Source organism: Nycticebus coucang, chromosome 10, assembly GCF_027406575.1.
Source record: "Nycticebus coucang isolate mNycCou1 chromosome 10, mNycCou1.pri, whole genome shotgun sequence".
In the NCBI taxonomy this organism is placed as follows: Eukaryota; Metazoa; Chordata; class Mammalia; order Primates; family Lorisidae; genus Nycticebus; species Nycticebus coucang.
This window is the reverse complement of record NC_069789.1, coordinates 96738270-96747348: the sequence shown is the minus strand read 5'-3', so window position 1 is coordinate 96747348 and position 9079 is coordinate 96738270.

Here is a 9079-nt window from a genome sequence, read left to right as displayed (position 1 = left end):
GTGAAATACAGAAACTTCCAAAATGTTGGGAAATATTTGGGGTAGAATTAGTAAGGCACATCTCCATTAGAGTGAAGCTGTGCTACATAGAGGAAAGGTATCTAATTCATCTTTTTATCCTCATTAGCAGAGTACCTGATGTACACTTGGCACCCAATAGACATTTGCTGAAAAATTGAATCGATTTTTAAAAATTAGCAATTTGCCTATTGCTTAAAACCTTGAACTTTTTCTTTCTTTCCAGCATGGAACCAACTTTGAAGAAGCTATTTCATATAACTCAAATTCTCAGAAAATTTTTAGTGGGTAACAATACAAGAAATCAAAGAATACTGAAATTGTACTTGCTCTACAACGCCAAACCAAGATTGTTACCATCCCACCGGTAGAGGACCAGGAAACAGGCTGTGATGTGATAAACAGGTCACTCACCACTCTCACCTTAAGTTTCTTCTTTTAAACAATAGATGTTGAGAACTTTTTCATGTGTTTTTTAGCCATTAGCCTATCTCCTCTTACAAAGCTTCTGTTTGTGTCTTTTGCCCACTTTTTAATGGGATTGTTTCATTATTTTTTCTGCTGATTTGCTTAAGTTGTTTGTAGATTCTGGCTATCACTCCTTTTATTGGATGTATAGAATGCAAATATCTTTTCCCATTCTGTAAGTTATCCATTTACTCTGTTGATTTTGTCCCTGGCTGTGCAGAAATTTTTGTTTTGTTTTTTGGTTTTTTTATTATTATTAATTTTTAACTAAAATCATAACTGTATACATTTATGGGGTACAATGTGATGATTTGATATACAATGTAGAATGCTTAAGTCAAACTCATTAACATAACCATCGCCTCACTTATTTTTTGTGATAAGACATTTAAAATCTATTCTTAGTTATTTTGAAATACATCCTTGCATTGTGCACATTAGCTGAGATGCCACCAAATGCCCTCCCTCCTCCTTCCTTCCACCAATCCCCCCCCTCTTCCCCCATCTCCTCTCTTCCCCCTTGTTAGACTATATTTGTGTTTTAGCATTCGTATGAATGTGAAGTATTATATACATTGATTTCATAATAGCATGGAATACATTGGATATGTTTTTCCATTCTTGAGATACTTTGTTAAGAAGAATGTGTTCCAACTCTCATCCAGGTAAACATAAAAGATGTAAAGTCTCCATCTTTTTATGGCTGAATAGTATTCCATGGTGTACATATGCCACAATTTGTTAATCTATTCATGGGTTGATGGGCATTTGAGTTGCTTCTGTGACTTGGCAATAATGAATTGGGCTGCGATAAGCATTCTAACACAAACATCTTTGTAGTAAAATGAGTTTTGTTCTTCTGAGTAAATACCTATTAATGGAATTGCAAGATCAAATGGAATGTAAACTTTTAAACTTTTTACAATCTACATGTTTAATGCAATCCCCATCAAAGCACCAATGTCATACTTTAAAGAACTTGAAAAAGTAGTACTCAGTTTTATATGGAATCAGAAAAAAAACCCAAATAGCAAATACAATTCTTAGAAATAAAAACGAATCTGGAGGCATCACATTACCAGACTTCAGATTATACTACAAATCTGTAATGATCACAACAACATGGTACTGGCACAAAAATAGAAATGTAGATCTATACAATAGAATAGAGAAGCTAGAGATGACCCAAGCATATATCATCATTTGATCTTTGATAAGCCTAACAAAAACACACACTGGGGAAAAGAATCCCTATTTAACAGTGGTGCTGGGAGAACTGGTTAGCCACCTGTAGAAGACTGAAACTGGATGCACACTTCTCACCACCAACAAAAATTGATTCTAACTGGATAAAAGATTTAAATTTAAGGCATGAATCTATAAAAATAGTAGAAGAGAGTGCAGGGAAAATTCTTGAAGATATTGGCCTGGGAAACTATTTTATGAAAGACCTCCTGGGAATTGCAGCAACACCAAAAATAAATAACTAAAATCTGATCAAGCTAAAAAGTTTCTGCACAGCTAAGGGTACTACACCCAAAGCAAACAGACAGTCTCTGGAATGGGAGAAGATTTTTGCATGTTATGATTTTGACAAAGGTCTGATGATTAGAATCTATAGAATTTTTTTAATTTGATGAGGTCTCATTTGTTTATTTTTGTTATTGCTCTGATTTGCATTAGGATTTTCTTCATAAATTTCTTCCCTAGGCCAATATCTATTAAGAGTTTTTTTGCAACATTTCCTTCTAGAATTCTTATGGTTTCATGCCTTAGGCTTAAATTCTTTATCCATCATGAATTAATTTTTGTTAGTGGTTATCATCAGGAGAATGCAAATCAAAACCACAATGAGATAACACCTACCTCCAGTGACAATGGCTCATATAAAATAGTCTTAAAGCAACAGATGCTGGAGCAGATATGGAGAGAAAGTAGAAAACTCATTCATTATTGGTGGGACTGCAAGCCAGTATAACCTCTGTAGAAAGTAGTATGAAGGTATCTTGAAGAGCTAAAAGTAGGCCTTAAAGACCTACCTTTTGATCCAGTAATCTCACTACTGAGTATTTACCCAAAGAAAAAAAAGACATTTTACCAAAATGACACTTGCACTCAAATGTTTATAGCAGCATAATTCATAATAGCAAAGATGGGGAAACAACTCAAGTGCCTATGAAAACATGAGTAGATTAATAAAATGTGGTATATGGATAACATGGAGTACTACTTAGCCATAAAAGATGACAATATAGTATCTGGGTGGAATTAGAGACCATTCTTATAAGCAAAATAGCACATGAATAGAAAAACAAACACATGTGCTCAATACTAAATTGCAACTTGTCAATTAACACTTACGTGAACATATGGAAGTAAAATTAAGTGGAAGTCTAGTTCAGGGGAAGAGGAAGGAAGGATAGGGTAAACTCACACCTGAGGGGTGCAATCCACATATTCTGGGTGAAGGACACACTTATAAAATCAATTTAAAATGCACAAATGCAAAATATATAACTGGGAAATTTATGTACCCCACTAATACTGTAAAATAAAAAAATTATTTTTTATTATTATATAATAGCTGTGTACATTAATGCGATCATGGGGCACCATACACTGGTTTTATAGACCATATGACATATTTTCATCACACTGGTTAACATAGCCTTCCTGGCATTTTCTTAGTTATTGTGTTAAGACATTTACATTCTACATTTACTAAGTTTCACATGTACCCTTGTGAGATGCATGGTAGGAGTAATCCCACCAATCCCTCTCCCTTCCATTCCTCTTCCCCTTCCCAGGTTATAACTGGGTTATAGCTTTCATATGAAAGCCATAATTTCCTTTTATAGTAGGGCTGAGTACATTGGATACTTTTTCTTCCATTCTTGAGATACTTTACTAAGCAGAATATATTCCAGCTCCATCCATGTAAACATGAAAGAGGTAAAGTCTCCATCTTTCTTTAAGGCTGCATAATATTCCATGGTGTACATATACCACAATTTATTAATCCATTCATGGATTGATGGGCACTTGGGCTTTTTGTATGACTTAGCAATTATAAATTGGGCTGCAATAAACATTCAGGTACAAATATCTTTGTTATAAAGTGATTTTTGGTCTTCTGTGTATATACCTAGTAGAGGAATTATAGGATTGAATGGCAGATCTATTTTTAGATCTCTAAGTGTTCTCCAAACATCTTTCCAAAAGGAATGTATTAATTTGCATTCCCACCGGCAGTGTAGAAGTGTTCCCTTTTCTCCACATCCATGCCAACATCTCTGGTCTTGGGATTTTGTGATATGGGCTAATCTTACTAGAGTTAGATGATATCTCAAAGTAGTTTTGATTTGCATTTCTCTGATGATTAAAGATGATGAACATTTTTTCATATGTCTGTAGGCCATGCACCTGTCTTCTTCAGAGAAGTTTCTCTTCAAGTCCCTTGCCCAGCCTGTGATGGGATCACTTGTTCTTTTCTTGCTTATATGTTTGAGTTCTCTGTGGATTCTGGATATTAAAACTTTGTCGGAGACATAACCTGCAAATAACTTCTCCCTTTCTGAGGGCTGTCTGCTTGCTTTACTTACTGTGTCCTTAGCTGTGCAGAAGCTTTTTAGTTTGATCAGGTCCCAGTAGGGTATTTTTCAAGCTGCTTCAATTGCCTGGAAAGTCCTCCTCATAAAATACTCACCCAGATTGATTTTTTCAAGAGTTTTCCCTGCACTTTCTTCTAGTATTTTTATAGTTTCATGTCTTAAGTTTAAATCTTTAATCCAGTGAGAGTCTTCTTAGTTAATGGTGAAAGGTGTGGGTCCAGTTTCAGTCTTCTACAGGTTGCCAGCCAGTTCACCCAGCACCATTTGTTAAATAGGGAATCTTTTCCCCACTGAATGTTTTTAATTGGCTTGTCAAAGATCAAATAATGGGAAGTAGCTGAGTTCATCTCTTGGTCTCTCTTCTGTTCCATACATATACCTCTCTGTTTTTGTGCCAGTACCATGCTGTTTTGATCACTGTCAATTTCTAGTATAGTCTGAGGTCTGGTAGCATGATTCCTCCAGCTTTGTTTTTATTTCTGAGTAATGTCGTGGCTATTCAAGTTTTTTTCTGATTCCATATAAAACAAAGTACTATTTTTTTCAAGATCTTTAAAGTATGACAGTGGAGCTTTAATAGGGATTGCATAAAAATTGTATATTGCTTAGGGTAATATGGACATTTTAACAATGTTGATTCTTCCCAGCCATGAGCATGGTATGTTTTTCCATTTGTTAACATTTTCAGCTGTTTCTTTTCTTACAGTTTCATAGTTCTCTTTATAGAGATCTTTCACATCCTTTGTTAGAGAAACTCCCAAATATTTCACCTTCTTTGGCACTACTGTGAATGGAATAGGGTTCTTAATTGTTTTTTCAACTTGACTATTATTGATATATATAAAGGCTACCGATTTCTGAATATTGATTTTGTAACCTGAGATGCTATTGTATTCCTTAATCACTTCTAAGAGTTTCGTAGTAGAATCCCTGGTGTTTTCCAGATATACAATCATATCATCTGTGAAGAGCAAAAGTTTGATCTCTTCTGACCCTATATGGATACCCTTTATCACCTTTTTTTCCCTAATTGCAATGGCTAAAAATTCCATTACAATGTTAAAGAGCAGTGGAGACAATGGGCAGCCTTGTCTGGTTCCTGATCTGAGTGGAAATGATTTTAATTTAATTCCATTCAATATGATATTGGCTGTGGGTTTGCTGTAGATGGCCTCTATCAGTTTAAGAAATGTCCCTTCTATACCAATTTTCTTTTTCTTTTTTTTTTTTTTTGTAGAGACAGAGTCTCACTGTACCGCCCTCAGGTAGAGTGCCGTGGCGTCACACAGCTCACAGCAACCTCTAACTCTTGGGCTTACGCGATTCTCTTGCCTCAGCCTCCCGAGCAGCTGGGACCACAGGCGCCTGCCACAACGCCCGGCTATTTTTTTGTTGCAGTTTGGCCGGGGCTGGGTTTGAACCCGCCACCCTCGGCATATGGGGCCGACGCCCTACTCACTGAGCCACAGGCGCCGCCCTATACCAATTTTCTTAAGTGTTCTGATCATGAAAGGATGCTGGATATTATCAAAAGTTTTTTCTGCATCAATTGAGAGAATCGTATGGTCTTTGTTTTTTAATTTGTTTATGTGCTGAATTATACTTATAGATTTACGGATATTGAACCAGCCTTGAGACCCAGGGATAAAATCAACTTGGTCATGATGTATAATTTGTTTGATATGTTGCTGGATTCTGTTTGTTAGGATCTCGTTGAATATTTTTTCATCTATATTCATTAGTGATATTGGTCTATAATTTTCTTTTCTTGTTGGGTCTTTTCCTGGTTTGGGGATCAGGGTGATGTTTGCTTCATAGAACGTTTTGGGTAGTCTTCCTTCTCTTTCTTTCTCTTTCTATATTTTGGAACATTTTAAGTAATATAGGTACTAGTTCTTCTTTAAAGGTTTGGAAGAATTCTGACGTGAAGCCATCTCTTCCTGGGCTTTTCTATTTAGGGAGATTTTGTATGGTTGCTGCTATTTCAGAACTTGATATAGGCCTGTTCAACATTTCCACTTGATTCTGGCTAAGTCTTGGAAGGTGACGTGCTTCCAAGTATTGGTCAATTTCCTTCAGATTTTCATATTTCTGAGATTAAAGTTTCTTGTAATATTCATAAAGGATTTTTTTTTAATTTCTGAGGAGTCTGTTGTTATTTCGTCTTTGTCATTATTGATTGATGAAATTAGAGAATTTACTCTTTTTTTCCCGGTTAGATTAGCCAGAGGTTTATCTATTCATTGATCTTTTCAAAAAACCAACTTTCTGATTTCTTGATCTGTTGTATAATTGTTTTGTTTTCAATTTCATTTAATTCTGCTCTAATTTTGGTTATTTCTTTTCTTCTACTGAGTTTGGGGTTGGTATGTTCTTCCCTTTCCAGTTGCGTGAGATGTCCCATTAAGTTGTTTACTTCCTCTCTTTCCATTCTCTTGAGGAAGGCTTGCAATGCTATAAATTTCCCTGTTAGGACTGCCTTTGCAGTATCCCAGAGGTTCTGATAATTTGTGTCTTCATTGTTATTTTGTTCCAAAAATTTGGCAGTTTCCTTCAAAATCTCAACTATGATTCAGCTATCATTCAGCATAAGGTGATTTAACTTCCATGTTTTTGTATGAGTATGCAGATTCCTGTTGTTACTGAGTTCAACTTTTATTCCATGGTGGTGCAAGAAAATGCAATGAATAAATTCTATTCCTTTAAATTTACTGAGGTTAGACTTGTGACCTAAGATATGATCGATTTTGGAGTATGTTCTGTGCACTGATGAGAAGTATGTGTATTTAGTTTTGTTGGGATGAAATGTTCTGTAGATGTCTGCTAAATCCAAATGTTGGATGGTTAGGTTTAAATCTAAAATTTCTTTGCTCAGCTTCTTATTGGAGGATCTATCCAACACTGCCAAGGGAGTGTTGAAATCTCTGAATATTATGGAGCTGGAGGAATCAAGTTGCTCATGTCCATTAGAGTTTCTCTTATAAATTGAGGTACACTCTGGTTGGGTGCATAAATATTAATAAGTGAAATCTCATCATATTGAGTATTACCCTTAACAGATATGAAATAACCGTTCTTAGCCTTCCTTACTTTTATTGGTTTAAAGCCTATTGTATCTGCAAATAGAATTGTTTCACTTGCTTTTTTCTGATTACCATTTGCCTGAAATACAGACGACCATCCTTTCACCCTGAGTCTATATTTATCTTTTAAGGTAAGGTGTGATTCTTGTATGCAGCCACTATCTGGCCTGAGTTTTTGTATCTAGTCTTTCAACATGTGCCTCTTTGAAGGACAGTTTAAGATGTTCACATTAATGGAGAATATAGATAAGTCTGGTAAAATTTTGGGTATCGAGTTTTTTGAAAGTCCAGTGGACATTTTTAATCCTTTCTCCACTGTGGAAGTTGGAGTTTGATCAAAAGTTTCTGAGTGAGTTTACTTTTGTGGTAGAGGATTGTGCTGGCCATTATAGATGATAGGTCTGAGAATATTCTGAAGAGCTGGTTTGTTTGTGGCACATTTCTTCAACATGTGAATGTCATTAAGTATGTAATTTCTCCATCATAAATGAAACTCAGTTTAGCTGGATACAGGATCTGGGGTTGAAAGTTATTTTGTTTTAGGAAATTAAAAGTCAATGACCACCCTCTTCTGTCTTGAAAAGTTTCAGCAGAGAGATCTGCAGTCATTCTAATATTCTTCCCTTTGTAGGTAATGGATTTCTTACATATGGCTGCTTTCAGAATTTTCTCCTTCATATTAACTTTAGTAAATTTAATTATGATGTCCCTGGGGGATGTCTTGTTCGGGTTGAGTTGTGCAGGGGTTCTCAAACTGTCTGGTATCTGAATTTCAGAATCTCTTGGCATGTCTGAACAATTCTCTTTCATAATTTCATGAAGAAGGGCCTCTGTGCCTTGCAAAACCACTTCATCACTTTCAGGGATTCCAATGAGGTGGATATTAACCTTTTTTGAATTATCCCAGAGCTCTCTGAGAGAATGATCCATTTTTGCTCTGCATTTCTCTTCCTCTTTGAGTGTTTGAGAGTGTTCAAAAGTTTTGTCAATAATGTCTGAAATCCTTTCTTCTGCTTGCTCCACTCTGTTACTAAGGGATTCTATTGTATTTTTCAGATCTTTGAGGACTGCAAATTCTTGCTTCAATGTGTCAAAATCTTTGGTGGTTTTGTCTTTAAATTTGTTGAATTTTTGAGACAACTTTTGAATTTCTCCCCTATTTCTAATTCCAACTTTTGAATTGCTCCTCAAATTTCTAATTCTAAATTTTCTTTCATTCTATGAATCTTGTTTGCAATCCAAATTCTGAAATCGATTTCTGACATCTCGGCCAGCTATTTATGAATGGGATCTTCAGTTACATCTGCCGTATCTTTCCTTGGGAGGGTTGATCTATTCTGATTATTCATGTTACCAGAGTTTTTCTCCTGATTCTGCCCCATGATTATTTTACACCATTTGATTTTTCCCCTGGAGCTTTGCCGAGGACCCATTCAGTGCTATAGCCTGAGAAACTGGGGACCTGTTTGGTGTGGTGGGGCTAAGTGTCTCTGTCTTATTTTCAGCTGGTCTCTGTCCGACCCTAGTGAAATAGTTACTCTGGGTTGAAGTCTCAGCTATGGAGAAATACCAGCAATTAAGTCACCCCGCCTCCCATAGGCAACAATTGGAAAAGGAAAATCAAACCTTTCTACAACCACATACCCAGGGCACCACTTGGATAGTCCTCGGGTGATTGGCTCAGTTCAAAAGGTCCAAATCAATTGTCTCAATCAGACCTGTCTCAGGTGGAAGAGTTTAAAATGTCTCTGGCAACTAGATTGCAGGGGTCTTCTGACAACTCAGATATGACCTGCTCCGTTGCTCTGTGGGGTCAGGAGGACCCACCCAGCAAATAGATTGGTCTGGGATGGTTGATGCCTCCTTCCCCACCTTGCACTTCTCTCACACCCAGTCACT